The sequence below is a fragment of the Phascolarctos cinereus genome, unplaced genomic scaffold (assembly GCF_003287225.1).
Source record: "Phascolarctos cinereus isolate Bilbo 61053 unplaced genomic scaffold, phaCin_HiC Scaffold_1;HRSCAF=81, whole genome shotgun sequence".
Lineage (NCBI taxonomy): Eukaryota > Metazoa > Chordata > Mammalia > Diprotodontia > Phascolarctidae > Phascolarctos > Phascolarctos cinereus.
The window spans coordinates 66,778,635-66,795,196 of record NW_027555514.1 but is presented as its reverse complement, the minus strand read 5'-3'; positions in this window follow the sequence as shown (position 1 = coordinate 66,795,196).

Here is a 16,562-nt window from a genome sequence, read left to right as displayed (position 1 = left end):
AGTCTGGGTTTCCCAAGGACAAGATTCCCTGATGTGGGCATAGCTCTGCGTCACCTCCTCAGGGTGCTAAATACCAGGGGAAGGCTGGGCATCTATCTACATGTGCATTGCCTGTGTCGGGTGTTGGGTGCCTTGTGGCAGTGCCGCAAAGGATCAGAACCGTAGGATTCATCTTTGTGAAGAAATGGTCTTTTTCAGAGGCAGCTTTGTCAGATTTCAGATCCCAAACTTGCGAGAGTCCAGACATACTGCCAGCAGTTTAATGTATTCTGAGAACAGAGGCCATTGTTACCTTTACAGGTAGAGTGATGAGGGGGCATAGCTGAAAATGTCCAATTTGTGTGTTATCCAAGTAGGTATCGACATGGTGGGCCTTTCGTTTCCATTTGTGTAATCATTTTGTTCCAAATAACAAGCATTTCTCTTCTTCTCACACCCCTCTCCCCCAAAGCAAAATAAAACCTTGTAACAAATACTGGTAGTCAAGAAAAACAAATCCAAAACTATGTGTCTTATTTTTCAACTTGATTCCACTGCGTCTCTGTCAGGACATGGTTAACATTCTCTATCATCTGTTCTCTAAAATCACTGATGATCATTGCTTGATCAATTAAAGTTCTTTCAAGGGTATTTTTTACATTGTTGTTGTTTTGGTATAAATTGTTTTTCTAATTAACTTTTTGAGAGTCTTTTCCTTTCACCCCTCTCCCAGCTTGTCTACCTGCTATAGGTTGTTATTGTTTGTCCTTCATTTTCAGAGGACCAATGACATCATGGGGTAGTGTCTTGACTTGCTCATGAATTGAAGTGAGGCAGAGCTGCCCAAAGTCACCAGCCTCACTCTGTCTTCCAGAGCCATCAAAGTCCAGTGGCAAGACAAAAGTTGAGGTGACTGGCGATGGCTCAGGAAGCAGCGGATGACCTTGGCATCTTCCATGTCTGACCAAGCTCTGAGCACTCCACAGTGTCTGCTCCAGCCACCTTCATAGACTTTGGAACAAATTGTCCTTATCCACCCATTTCACCAGAGGAAGCCTTCACACGCTTGGGTTAGACAGACCCCTAACTCTTTGATGGGTTTAAGGCCTCTCAGTCACCCTCAACCTGGTTGAGTCCATCTGCTGAGACAATTTATCAGGGTGTGACTGCTGCACATGCTTCTTGGAGCCACAGGTAAGACTTAATGCCAGGTGCACACCAAACGTAGACGAGTATAAGTGAAAAGTGTTCAGAAAGCCCTTGCACCAGAGATGCTGGTCTTCCCTGAACACTCCATACACTCCCTGAGATAGGCACAAAACTGGCAAACTCTGTTGTAGAATAGGGTACTTGGTAGAGTGTGTGGAGAGAGAAATAGAGGGTGTTCCCAAAGTCTTAGAGCACAGTTAAGCTTGGGGATATGCTGTATATGTTACAATGGCAATGGAAGGAGAAGAACTTGCTCATTCCTTGCATATTTCATAGTAAGATCTGGCATTTGACACTTTTCCTTTAGGTTACGTGATAATACACTCCCAAGACCATACTCAATCCTGGCTATTTCCTCCACAGTTCCATCTTTGATTGACTACCAAAGAGTCCTTTCTTTTTATTTTTCACTGTTCTTTTTTTTTTTTTATAAATAGTGACTCATTATCGCCTAAAATGTTTTTGTCTTTTTTTTTAAATGGAAAAATTCAGGGTTAGATTCTAATCTCACTTCACTGAGGTCTTTTAAAAAATATTGCTACTTACCACACAATTGCTAGGCCTTCTAGACACCCACCAGTGCTCAAGGTTTACCTAAGCATACAATTTGGCGTGGACAAACTGGTATATGTTAAATAATTCTACAACCTCTTCCCCTTTTCTCTGAGTCTTTACCCACACTGAAACAAGATCACTGGGTTGTTTGTTTTTAATTTGTTTTTTAAGTTTCATGAAAGTTTGGTTAGCTTTCTCCCTCTCTCTTCTAACTCAGCTTTTTTTGGTCCTTTGAAATCTGTACCACTAGAAACACCAGTGTTAAATGGTCTAACAGGAAGGGCTGTCTCCCGAGGAATATCCCAGGCAACTAAGGGCAGGAAGTCACCAGCATCTCACGGTAAAATTCTCTTGAAGTAAGCTTCCAACCCAGTTGTTCACACCCATGACCACATACAGAAAGGTGGGAAAGCCAGTGGTTCTGTGGGATGCTAACTTGGAGTGTTTTGTTGGAAAGTAGTTTAAAAAAAAGAATATATGGGGGCAGGGCAAGTTAAGACTGGGCCTACAACAAGACTCTTTTTATGTAAAATTTATTGATGTGAAATGAATCTAGGTTAACCCTACCCTTGTCAGTGGTGGGGACAACAGACATTCAAAAAGACCTCCAAATTAAGGAAGAGTCATAGGACAGATAATGCTACTCTTCCCTTAGCAAGCATGATGTTTTAACCAGCAAGGAGCTTTATTTTTGTGAAGCTTTGTTATCCCAATGGTTTTAGAAATACTGGTTGACTCCACTTCAGCAGTTTCAGCGACCAGGGGAAATTTATCGCTTCCTTGACTTTGTGGCTCTGGTGGGTCCTTAGAAGATGTGGCTGAAAAATTAAGTCCAGATGGCACTAAGGGAGATGTTTCTAATGGCCCTCCTGCTGCCATGTTGCCTTTGGAAGAATGCCTTTCTTGACTGACATGATGAGGCCACACAGACCTATCTGTATTCTGGGTCTTGCATGATACAGGCCCTTGTCGCCTCAATTATGACAAAAGTGACCCATTTTGGTCTAGTTTCATAGTGCCCAGCAAAGTCAAATCCACAGTGATAAAAATGAGTGAAGAGTGGATACAGCCAGAGGAGAAGCAATAATGTGTTCCTGTATGTCTTATAAGTTCTCAGCTAAGTTTGAATGGAAACAGTCAAGGTGAATCTGGAGTCATTGCCCCATCAGTAACCCAGCAGAACTGACTCCTCTTATTGAACGTGAAGTAACATATTGAGCACTAGCCAGCAAGAACTGGCAAGTTTTCTTGGCCGGTCTTCTCCAACAATTCGCCTTGGAACATTCTTAATAGTCTATACCAGCCTTTCATCCTGCCCATTTGCTTGAGGGTGATGAGGTATAATAGCTCAGATTAGAGTCCTGTCCACAAACACCTTAAATTGGGGAGGTAAAATGCAGACCCATTGTCGGAAATAATAGCGTCTAACATTTTGCGTATTGCAGATCCATCCCTAAACATCTTGCCATTGACTTTCTGAACATGATACAATTTCTGGGCTTCTCGGTTGCCTGCATAATCAAGACCACCTGGTTCCAGGTGAAATTGTTTTTTCACTGACAGTTCTTGGACTTCCTTAGGATGGATGTTGAATTTCTTATGGTGGCCTTTTTTTTTTTTTTTCAGAATCTACATTCTGTAATCCTGGATATTCAAACAGAGCATTGTTATAAACTTCTAGATCCTATGAAGGGGCTGATATGTGCTGGACTGATCTGAAGACATTACAAAACAGGCATTTCTTACATTCAGTTGACCCTATTGGTAATAACTCTGCTGGTAATTTATAGAAAGTAGAGATATTGTATTAGAAGCTACTCCAAAAGGACATATCCTTGATGCAGTCTCACTGGGATTATTAAAGAATTTCCATTTGGGTTCAGCCAAAGGAGGGCTCTTAAGGAATTTCATATGTAAGACAATGCCACCAGAGATTATTTAAAGAAAACCACACCCCCCACTAAATACTTGTTGAGGCAGTAAGTACAGTTCTATAATATAACAATAATATAATATAAACAAAAGAGGCTGTTGGTTCCATTTAGGAAATTTATATCTATGAACAGTGAGTGATAATTCTGGCTGGTGAGAAGGCATTTTTGATAGTCCTAAACATTTATCATATGTCTTAATCTGATGAGAAATAGAAGAGGTCTAAAAAAAAATCTCGTTATGGTAGGTGTTTGTGGCCAACAGACCCCCTCCCCCTAAACTAGGTACCTCCCCTCCCCCACCTCCTTTTGTGTGTTGTCTTCACCTATTAGATTGTAAACTCCTAGAGAATAAGACCGTCTTTTTATTTTTCCTATTTGTATCCCTAGCATTTGGCATAGTGCTTGATACACAGTAGGCATATTTTTTGACTTGACTTGACCCTCTATTATATTTGCTTCAAGATAGAATGAAATTCTTCCAACACGGAATATCTTAGGATGCTGAATATTTCCAATCTCTTTAACATGCCCCCAAGAAACCACTTCTTAACACAGGACTGTTTCAGTTGAGAGTAGATGTAGATAGATGGCATAGTAGATAGAATGCTAGACCCAGAGTCCAAAAGACCTATGCATGGATCCTTTTACAGACTAACCTGTTTTCCTAGGCAAGTCACCTAAAACCTCTGAGCCTTAGTTTCCCCATTGGAATCTAGCACCCCGCCCAAGTTTCTAGAGACTAATGAGATAGTTCACTTTGGGGTGAAGGAACAAGATTTTGACAATCAGTAAATCCTATCCACAACACCCCTGGGCAAGATCTCCTGCACCTTCTTGTCAAGATATTTTCTCATTAATCCATGGAAGCTGGTGGGAGAGGATACATGTAAAATGATAATAATAACAGCATAGACCTCATAGGTTTGTAGTGAGTATCGAATGAGAGGATATGCACAAAGTGTTTGGCAAACCTTAATTGCTATATAAACATAAGCTAGTCTCATTCTTAATTATTTTAGCTTTTGTTGCTATTGTCAAATTTTTTCCTGTTATTGGAGCCCATCATGACTAGCAGAAAAGATTCTGTTAGGTTGCAATAAATCACAAACAAGAAATAAACAGACTTTCAACAAGGGAGTTGTCTTCCTATAACATTAGGCCTATTTAAACCACCTTAAGTAGGTGTGGTATGCAAATACAGGAACTCAGATGGACCCAAATCCACCAACGACAAATTACTGCACCATCTGCAATACACATCAATGTCTTGGGAATCTTTCCTGGATCAGACAGACAAAATACTGAGGGTGGACCTGGGAGTTTGCCTCCAGTAAGTAACTTGGGAACTAATAGTTCATTCCTTGGCCCTGAGGGAAGATTTACCAGTAGTCTCTACAAAGCAGCATATTTTGACTAAACCAGATACCAAATTAACTTCCTACTGACTCTTACCTCCCCCTTTGTTTTCTCGGCACATTCACATACTCCATGTCCATAAGAGATCGGGGAAAAATTTACAGACATCTCTCTTCACACCAACAAAGTGAATGTGAGACCACGGAATGACACTGGTCCAGGAGAAGCCACAAATTGCAGTATCATGGGGTTCTTTCTAGGTCTCGATAATCTTGTGATCCACGTTCCAATTCCAGTTCTGCCAGTGAGTGCCTACGTGACTTTAGGCAAGTCACTTAGCCTTTCTGAGCCTCTGTTACTGAATATATAAAATGAAGCAATTAGGCTTTATGACATTCCAGCACCAAATCTATGATCTAGGTCTTCCTAAAACCAAGGTTGGCTCTTGAGGAATGGTAGATTGAGAATTGGAAGAGAGTCATAAAAGGGCATTAAGTCTAACTTCATTGTCCAGATGAGGAAACCGAGGCACAGACAGATTAAGGTACTTGCCCAGAATCACACAACAAACAAATGTCTAAGGTGGGATTTAAACCCAGGTCTTCCAGACTGGACTTCCAGTACATTCTATTCAGTATACCACAGAGCTGCTGCTAGACATAGACATGAACCCACAAAGGTGTATAATTCATTTGTATACCAATAAGTGGAAAAGGCCGATATTTGGTAAGGAGGATAAAGCTAGCCTAGGTGTCAAGAAGCCCAGGGTTCAAATCTCACCTTTGATTTTTACTACCTATGTATATCGCTGAGTTTCCAAAGCATTTTAAATTACATAAACTGCTATTTTTCTTTTCAAAAGCAAAACCAATCATTGTGTAAATATTGAGAAAGAGAGAGTTGTGGAAGAATCTTTCTTAAGAAATTCAGACTCAATTCTGTCTGGTAAAATATACAAGCTGTCCCAAAAATTTCAGGGTAGTTTGATATATTTTTTTTTGTAGTTTGATATTTGCTACCCATGTGATCTTGAGCAAGTTATTTCATTTCCATGGCCATCATCCATAAAATGGGGGTTGGAACAAATAGTATCTGAGATCGTTTCCAGTTCAATATCTAGGATTCTGTGATCCCGCTTAGTCTCTCTGTATCTCAGGTGACACTCTAAGATTATAGGTAAATATAGCTTATATATTTCTATATATATAGCTAAATAAATGTAGTTAAATATTTCATGATCTGTCTTAGCAAAAGGAGTTTCATCACTAAGAATTCACTACAACAATGAAATAAGATGGTACAAATTACACATACATATATACGCTATATATAACGTAATATATGTCATTATAATACATTATTAGAATATGATATATTGTATAATGGAAAATCATAGAATATATAACATCATAGATATAATTTGTGCCATTTTATTTCACATAAATGCATTGCATGTATAATTTATATATTACAACAATATAGGTGGCTATGTATATGTGTGTGTATACATACATTCATATACAAAGAATCTCAAAAGCCTTAGTTTTAAGGAGCTTAAAAACCTACCCTGAGACTTTTGGGACACCTTCTATATTTTGCTAGACAGAATATAGTCTGGATTTCCTAAGAAAGAATTCTCCACAACTCTCCCTTTCCCAAAATTTACACGGTGGTTGGTTTTGTTTTGAAAAGAAAAACAGAAATAGTGTAATTTACCTTTGGAGTTTGTATAATTTAGAATGCTTTGGAGACTCAGTGACTTACACAGTAGTCGACAATGTCATAGTATGAGCCACCATTATCCAGAGCAGGCTGATCTGAATATGGAAGCAGACTCTTTTTCTTTGGATTATTATAGCCTTTGGCTAGATCTATTTTTTGTCTGGTCTCCTTTCCTCCTAGGAGAGAAATAATGAAAATCATTCTCCTGGAGAAGATTGAGAATTTGTTGACACATAAAAGGGAAATGCTAAATATACAAGTGGTTAAGGGACTTCAGTGATCTCAGCACCAATGAGTGTCATAGACAAACCAATGCAGACTACAGTTCAGGAAGAGGGGCTCACCAAGTGTAGGGATTGAAGTGACTCTCTGTGGGTTTAAACTACTATAAGCCCAGGGAGGGGGAAATAAAAAAAAATTGTTGGGTCATCCAAATTAAACTTAATTGGCATTGTGGGAAAGCTTCCTTTCCACAAATCAGCCCACACTGTGTACCTTTGTATAAACCAAGTGAGGGATGTCATGGGGGGAACTAAAGATGTGGGGCAGCTGTGGGTCAAATTTTCCATTACTATCAGTGTGCAACAAAATCACGAGGCAAAGCCTAAGACAGCAATGAGTCAGTGTTATGGGGGGGAGTAGGTTGGGGAGGGGAAATGAATGGACTTGTTGCATTTTAATACTTTACAAAATTCAATAATCCCTATTATTTCCTGGTTGTGTTCTGTCTTCTTTCAGAGCATGCCTTTTTAATTTTCTTTTTGTTTGTTTATAGGTCTAGGACAATTTGTTTTCTAGTTGTATAATCATTGTCAATAATAATAACACTACATTTTAAGGGTGTTTTTTGGCTTAGAGAATATATTCTGCTCAATAAATTCTTCATGCATTATCTTGTTTTAACACCTCCCAGATGACTGAAGCCATTTCAATGAGGAGCATCCTATCTCTTTTTCCCAATCTTTATCAATGAACATTTAAAGAAATGACTTATTCCTGTAGACTTCAATGTCCTCTTTCCCATTCATTCTCTGGGCACTCATCATCTTTGGTTTCCTTCAATTGTAATTAAAATGCTTGGGGTATTACGCCCAGCATATTTCATCCACACTGAGTAAGTCATGCCCTGAAGAAGATATGAAATTTGATCATGAATGTGTTTTGACAAATGAATGGTACTATTCTTAACTCATTATCACCTACTTACTCATCTTGTTGACAATGATTTAGAGAGTGCCCACTATGAAAAGAACTTTCAGAGCTTTAAAAATGTTACTGTTCATCTGAAATTATAGAATCCAAAGGGCTATGTACCTTTGGAAGAGAAAGCTACGTGGGCACGTCCACCCCTTTTCTGAAAGCAGCAGCCTCCTGGGAAGTCTTGCCAATGAACTGTGCAGAATACACTGCCATTTTCACTAACTCTTTACTTAGTACTTTTATCTACATTTCCTTATTTTAGCATCACTCTCTCTGTTCCCATGTGCTTCAGAAAAGCTCTTGACAAGGGAAAGTTCAGGGACTCCAATACATATATTTAACCTAGGAGCTACATTTCCTCACATACAAAAAATCCAAATGAAACCAAATTGGATGAATGCAGAGCTTGTAGGCTTCTTGAAAATCCTGTAGAGGCCAAAACAACAACTAGTTATCAGGACATTTGGACACAGCCAGATGTATGCCACTGAAAGCTTTGGAAACCTGCTCTTTGTCACAAACAGGAAGATAAAGCATCCTTTGAACTGTATACAACAAGTATGGGATTTGCTGCTGTTCTTTCTGCATCTTCTATCCTCATTGAGGCATAATAAAAGGGCCTAAGTCTCACAGAAATTCTGATTGCTCAAGCTAGTTCAGAGACTTGGAAAGGGAGGGAATGAGGGCCAGTGGCCTCATAAAAAGCTATATTAGGCCAATGTCGCTAGCAGAACAAAGCACACACCTCTAGCTGACTTGTCCAATTAAAAAAAAGAATCCCACCATACAACCGCTCCAAGAAACTACCTGGAAATTTCCTAGTATATTGTACAATGGGACTGGTTCAACATCAGCACCATTACTGGTTAAGTAAGTTTGAATATAGATAGGCACAGAAGAGAAAAACAGCAACTATTTTCCCCTTAGATTATGGTTTTTTTTTAATTAAATTAATTTTTTTTCAGTAAACAAAAATCTGTTTTCTCTACCTCCCACCACCCTATTCCCTAGTGTAAAAACAAAAATCTTGTAACAATGATGCAGCCAAACAAAATTAATTCCTGCATTAGTCATGTAAAAAGATATAGGTTTCATTTGGCACAATGGGTCATCACCCCTTTGTCAGGAGGTGAGGAGCTTATTTCATTATCATCAGTCCTCTGGAATTGGGATTGCACATTGCATTGATCAGAGTTTGTAAATAGAAAAGATTTTAAAAGATAATGAACTTAGCATAATCTAGTTGTGTTCTTCAGCTATACTTTTCTTCATCAGAGGTTAAGCTAGAATCTTCGAGGCACTTTCCCTGTCATTTACTGAATCTGATTAGGCTTTAGCCATCTGGCTCCAACTATATTCCAGAAATGAGGTCTTGTCCCACCTAAGAAGGGCCCTTGGGGGATAGAGAATCACGAGTTGATATTGACATGATCCAGACAGTCTAGGGCTTTCATCTGTTGACAAGGGTTGATTTTTAAAATCCTCACTCTTAGGAATATGTCAGAAGGAATCTGGTACTTGTAAGGCCACACAAAGAACGTGGAGAAGTTGAGAGAATGATGGGTGTTTAGCTTTCATGACGATTTGGAAACAAGGCCTACTGCTCAAAAAAAGCTGGACTGATAGATTGGACGGTGTTCTTGTGTCTGTCACCTCCCCTGCTTGACAAGGGAAACACATTGTCTATTTTAACCATCTGAAAAAACGGGGTCCGGGCTCCTGACAGTCCAGACAAGCTGGGGAAGAAAAAGATCTCCCACCTTCTGAAAAGAACTCAAGCAATATCTTTTTTGGGTTAATCCTCTTCCCTTTCTTTCTAATGCCAACTGGTCACAGATGTCAAATGACAGGAGTAACCATTTTAATCAAAGTCTATCTTCCAAATACCTTTACACATCTTATGTCCTCATGGAACTTAAATTTGAATGAAGGAGGAAATATAAAAATAACTGGGTCCGTACAAGACATATACAGAGTAGTTAAAAGGGTATCTGGGAAGGGAAGGCACCTGGGAATTAAGGAAGAATGAAACTGGACAGTTCACAGTAGACCCCACATCAAACCTTTGTTAGCCCAGCCCAGTACCTGTGAATACTTGTTCGTGCAAAGAAAAATGGTTTACCATGGACATCAAATGCCTTTTGCTAAAAACAATAATGGGATGAATTATGTGTATATGAGTCAGAAACATCCGGATTACATTTCCATGGAATTGCCCAGGGATTCAAAAATTAAAGGAAAAAGGGCTTGGCAACAAGTATTATGGACTTTGTGGAAAATAGCCTTGGTGGTTTTGCCTCGCCCCTTCCATCCCTTGTCTTGCCTTATTCAGGAGACAGTTGATTAAAGAAAGCTACCTGGTCAACTTAGGACAGGGCGCATTGTCTTCAATTTCACAGTTAGCGTGTCATATTCTATTGCTAATCTCTGGGGGGCTCCAACTCCCTCCTTTCCCTGCAACGAAGAATAGCCCTGAGAACCCCATCAGGCCTGGGTGCGGAATGCCCATTTAACTGAAAGGGCTGTCTGTGGATCTCTTTGTTTTAAGAAAAATGATCTCGGAACAAACCATTTTGCTATTTTTAGGTGTTTTTGTTGATTGTGAAATTGGAATCTCAAGGCCTCGTTTGGTAAACAGGACAGAGGCTTTCTCAAGAGAGAGGAAGAGTTGGTGTTTCATGCCATGAGTAGCCATGAGTAGCCACAAAGATCAGGGAGGGGTCCTGTAGGACACTGGACCAGGGAGAATTGGGTGTCAACTTAGGGGTAGTGTAGACACTTAGGTCTTCATGCCATCTGCAGTCCACCATCATTCCTTGGAAGTTGAGTAGGATTCCAGCTTCAGATAAATAAAAATTGTGGGAGGATAGAGGCCAGGGGACAGGTGAACAATTGAGACAGAACACCATCTTCTAGTTGCTGATGAAGGAGGCCTAGGGGGGACTAAGAGAACTGCAGATATGGTTCTGACTTAATGGGCCTCATCATTCCTTGTTCACCACCCTGTCCCCAAGTCCCTTCTCCATCCTGCCTCCAGCAGTGAATACCAAATGTAGCAGAAGGAATGAGGGTAAATCAGGGGTAGCCAGGACCCAGAAAATGATCTGTTAGGGTGTAATAAGTGAACAAGAGATTTCTTAACTGTGGATGTGATAAGGAAATCTGGAGAATTCGATAGAGTATCAAGATAACATGGTGGTGGCCAATAGGCTGGTATGCAGTTGACATTGGGGTGGAGAGTCTTTCAGTAAGTATCAGGGAGCCAGAGAGCCCACGGCCAAGAGTCATGGGCTGAGTTCCTAGGAAGACTAATACACACTAAGGAGGGCTTTAATCCCATGGGAATTAGAGCAGCAAGGTATGGAGCTATTGACAGTAGAGAATAAACAGAGACCAATAAAAAGTTTTAGACCCAAGGAGAAGTAAAGTGACCCAGTTATTCAGGACCAGGGTACAAGCTGGGGACTTAGTCACAGTGGACAACACAAAAGCCCAATCGCTACAACCAGGGCACAGACCCCTCTGAGCCATGGCTGGAGAAGGCCTCCCAACTCCCCTGTCTTTGAGAGTTGGATTGGTTCAGGCCCAGAATCAATCGGTGAACAAGGATCTACTAAGCACCAGTTATGTGCCAGACAATGTGTGAGATGCTAGGGGAGACTGAGACAAAAGTGAAACAGTCCCTAGAAGCAGGGCTAAGACTGTGGATGGGTGTTGATCAGTTTGAGCTGAAAGATTGCAGGAGCAGAGTCATGGCACGTGGTGACCCTAGGCTATGGCCCAGGCTTCCATCAATCATCCTGGTCCCAGGCTAAGAAGGGGAAGAGGGGGATGCACCAGAAAACAAATGAGGGATAGGAAAAGCAGAGTGAGGCCTGTCCCCCCCTCCAACTCAGTTCTCTGTTGGGAGATTTCCTTTCATCTTCGGTTTCATTTTTCCCAGAGTTCTGCCTGTTTATTTTCATGACTTAAGGGAAACAGCAAGGAGTTTATTTGCAATTCAAACACAAGCCTCCTCACTCTCTGTGCTTCTGAGAGGTTGTAACTCTCCTTGGGGGCTGTTCTGAGCTCTGATAGGGAACCTAACAATTCTAGGTCACTTTGCTTCCAACTTTAGTCCCCCAAGGCTTGAAAGGCTCTTCCAGGATTCACATCCTGAAGCTCCATCCTGAAGTTCTGTTGTCCAGATCCCCATGCCCCAAAATTAAGATCCATCAAAGGACACCAACAGAACTAATTTGGTCACCACCCCCCTGACTCCATAAAATGTATACCAGAAGACAGAGTCCCTGACTGCTGATGGTATCCTCATCATCACGTGAGATCCCTTCCCTTTTTTTTTGAAAAGGACCAAATCATCTGATTGTCTAAACAGCAGTAACCGGGCTGTCCACAAGATGACAATTACATCATTGAGGCAAACCAGGACCCTCTCAAAGAACATTCCAAGATTCCTCTGTATTACTGGTACTGTTCCCACAATAATTTTCTCTTTTGAAATGAAATAACTAAGCTTTAGAGCAAAGCTACGAGTTCAAGCATGATTGAAGCTTTGAATAAAACCTGGGGATGACAACCCTAATTATTAGGAGGATGCGTCACTTTTATAGTACATTCATCAGTGCTTAAATCCAATTACAACAGGCCAGCCTCTCTGGTTGACTTTAAAGATTCTTCCATGAGTTAGCCTGGCCAAGCCACCTTGCAATCTACCACCCTTCAAAAGAGAGACATTGGCTGCTGGTAGACAAGGAAATTGCTTCTTTCTCTGCTATTGTCTGCTAGGAGAGAGCCCCATAGCCCTGACATGGCACATGTCTTTGCATGGCGGGATCCAACTGTGCCCCCTCACCCACGCTATCCAGTGGTTAAATCAGGGGCAGGGAATGGATGCCTTGTGAAATCTGCTTAATTACCTCCAATAACACGATGGTGCCTAGAGGTATTTGGCTGGGCTACAACACTTACTGAATGAATCTAGTCAGGGAGGCAGCTGAGACAATTCTACAGAACCCTAGACAAGGATGTGAGCTCCCCAGTAGAATTCAAGTTCCTTAAAGGACTGTCCAAGGCAGCTAACAGTATAAACAAGCAACATGAGATAAGAGTTGAAACTTCTAATGACCGTCCTCCTGACTCATGTGCATTTTTGAAAGGTTACTGGTCTAGTTCACACTGATGAAATCACAAGTCTGGGCAAGTAATAATAATAAGCTCGAATGAAAATGGCATTTCATTGTTTGCTGAGGTTTCTTCCTCACCATAAGCCTAAAAGGTTAAGTAGTAGATATACTATTATCCCCATTTTATAGATGAGATAACTGAGACTCAGAGGCAAAGTGTCCTACAGCTAGCATGTAGAAGAGTAAGGAATAAATCTCTTCCTTCTCACTCTATTTTTGGTGCTCTTTCCACGCCAGAGTATCTCTGTCATTTATCATGAAGTAAATAAATTATATCAGCCTAAGAGCAGGGAAGAGCAAACGTTATTTCAGCCTTGCTAAATATTTGCACTTTCTCTTGTGTTGGCCTCTAGCAGGTGACTGACAGAAGTAAATGGTCCAGAACAAGCTTTCTGTATGTTCCAGTGACACACAGTTGTTTGCATTATCCACAGTTGGAAGACTTCTGCTGAATAAGTTTCCCCAGTTTAGCTACATTACTTCAAGAATTCTGTAATCTCATCAACTTGGGTATATAAAGTGTTTTGCAAACCTCAAAGTGCTTTATCAGCAGCAGCAGCACTCCCATTGGTGGTCTAGATTATGACCCATCCATGCCTGCCCATCCTGCTAGACTCCGTCCCTATTACAGGGAAGCCACCCAATATACAAAACTATCTTGGTGATAAGACGTCTGATGGGATGAGCTCCAGTCTATGGCACACTTTGGCTCAGTGGTAGTAACCATTTTTGCCCACTAGGAGACTGTTCAAATATACTTGGCAAAGGCAATTTAACTAACGCTGCCTCTAGTGTTCTGACAGTAATACTGCAACTCCTCCAGAGCATGCCCATCACAGGCCTCAACAGGGGCCCAGTAGGTGGCTGGGTAGAATAATGGAACCACAATACTACTAAGGAAACAAGACTCACCTGAAGTGATCAGGCTGAAGTGATTCAGTTGCACCACTAGGAGGAGCCGTTGCTCAAAGCCAATCAACGGCTACTAAATTCTAAACTACATTTTGTTTATTGTTTAAAATGTCAAGTAGGTTGTTTGATTGGCAAAAAATAAATAAAAAGGTAAAAAAGGGGAGAGGGGAGGGACCTGCCCTGCCATCTCAAAAGACTTTTTTTTTCTTGAGAATAACCTTGCCAGACAATCTGCAACTGGTTGAGTCAGTGCCATGGGCCTTGCTTCCAAAATGGGATTCATAATGGCAATAATATTTACGCCAGTCCTGAATGAACGTTACTAAGGTCCACAGTGTCGCTCCAAGCTCGATGGTGTGAATGAAATCCAGGAAGAATTTAGTAATAACTCTCCATTTCAACCCAGAGATTCTTTTTCAGCTGGCCAGTTTTTCTGTAATCCTTGAACTATGTCTTGGTTGAAGCTGGGCTTAAGAGGGGAAACTGAACCCTCTTCCTGCCCTCTAAGAACCAGGATGGGGTTTTTGATTGGGAGGGATGGGAGTGGCATAAGTATATAGGGTTTTGACCCGGTTTCAAATAAAATTCCTAGTTTTCAGCTGAAATAAACTAAAAATAAGGAGGACAAGGCTGGAGAAAGTGAAACCATGGGCCTAAGAAGACTTTATGAACCCAGATTCCTGGGTTTCCCACAGTTTTGCTATGGTCTGCAAGGAGCTGCCAACTTTTAATTTTGATTCGAGGCCTGAGAAGTAGGGGACGCTGATACTTCATTAGCATGGGTCTTTGGGGGAGGCAGAGTGCTTCTATGCTTTGTACTCTGGGAAGACTTGTGCCTTGATTGGGGACAGTTGACAGTTCCTTAGAGTCATACTGTTCCACACAACTATTCCCAAGCCTGTTAAAGATAGAATGACTCATTCCATCATTTTAGGTGAATGCTGATGATACTTTTAAAGAGATTGCTCATTTCTGTGATTTACCCCAATGTTACGGGGAGTGAGATTATTATAGGGTCTCTGTGGATTGCTTCTCATTCCACTGGCTGCTCTTTTCTCTCACCAGTGTTGCTTTTCCTCTGTCTGCAGCTCCTCTTTTTTCATCATATATCAGAAGTCAGGACACCAGATTTCAGATCATCTCTATCAAGTAGCGGGGTGTACGTGGTTAAGAGTCAGTTGTAGACAGCGCTCCTTTCCCCGAAGGTCTGCGGGAGGGATCACAGTACAGTGGAAAGAGCACTGGTGTGGCAATCAGAGGACCTGGGTGCCAATTCTACCTGTCACTCCATGACCCCAGATGAGTTCCTGAAGGTCTATGGGTCTAAGTTTCCTCACCTGTAAAGTGAGGTTGTTGGCTTAGTTAGTCTCTAAGACCCCTTATAGATCTAGAGCTTTGATCTTTGAAAACAGAATACTCTTTCCTTCACCCCTCTTCCAATATCTTCAGAATGATTCAGGAGAATTTGAGGCCAACATCTGAGAGTCAGAAACTTTGGGTAGAATGACTCGCGGTAAAAAACAAACTAACCTGGGTTGGAATTCTAGCTCAGTTATGAACTTCCTATATGATTTTAGGCCATTTACTTCCCTTGTCTGGGCCTTAATTTTTTATTTTAATCTCTGAATTTAAACCATTGGACTACATTATTTTTAAGTCCCTTCTAGCTCTGATGAGAAAGTGCTAGACAAAGACAGAAGACCTAGGTTCAAGTCCTAACTCTGCTTATTACACCCTATGTGACTTTCAGCAAGTCACTTCTCTCTGGGCCTCAGTTTCCTCATTTATAAAATGAGGAGATTGGACTAGGTCATTCTCAATGTTCTTTACAAATCTAAAATTCAACGTTCTATGACTATGCCAAGACTCAAGTCAATGTGTCCCAAATGAGTGACAGTTTACACTGAGAAAATGATATAGAATTTAGTTTTCACTCATCCTCTGCTGGGGACAGAGATTAAGTTACTTATCCAGAAGCATGAAGCTAATAACTAAGGCTGGATTTGAACTTGAATCTTCCTGACTCCCCTCGGAGCACTGTATCCACTACAACACCTAGCTGCCCCATTGCTTATATACTACTTGATAGAAGAACAAGGCTGGTAAATAGGTCCAGATAATTTGCAGGGCTGGAGTATTGAGTGTCTAGAAAAGTACAGCCAATAGTTTTAACTGGAAAGTTACCATTTTGCTCAAAGAATGAAGACATTATGCACGCCCCTCCCTGAGTTCACCGGAAAGAAGACAAAAACAATTAGCTCCTCTCCCACCCTCTGGCAAAAGGGATTCCTACAAGAGGTGCCTCCCAGAAGGGATGGGTTGTTTAGCCAAAGAAAAGGCAAACTCATCTCTCGGGTTTCCCCAGTGACATGCACTGGCTCCATCCTGTCTCCACCATACCTTTCCCTGGCTCCATTCCTTGCCTCCAGGGTGAGTACCAAGGCATGTCCCTAGTTGGGGTCAATTGTCAAGAGACAAATCCTGTGTAATATTTAGCTTTGAAGGGAGCTGG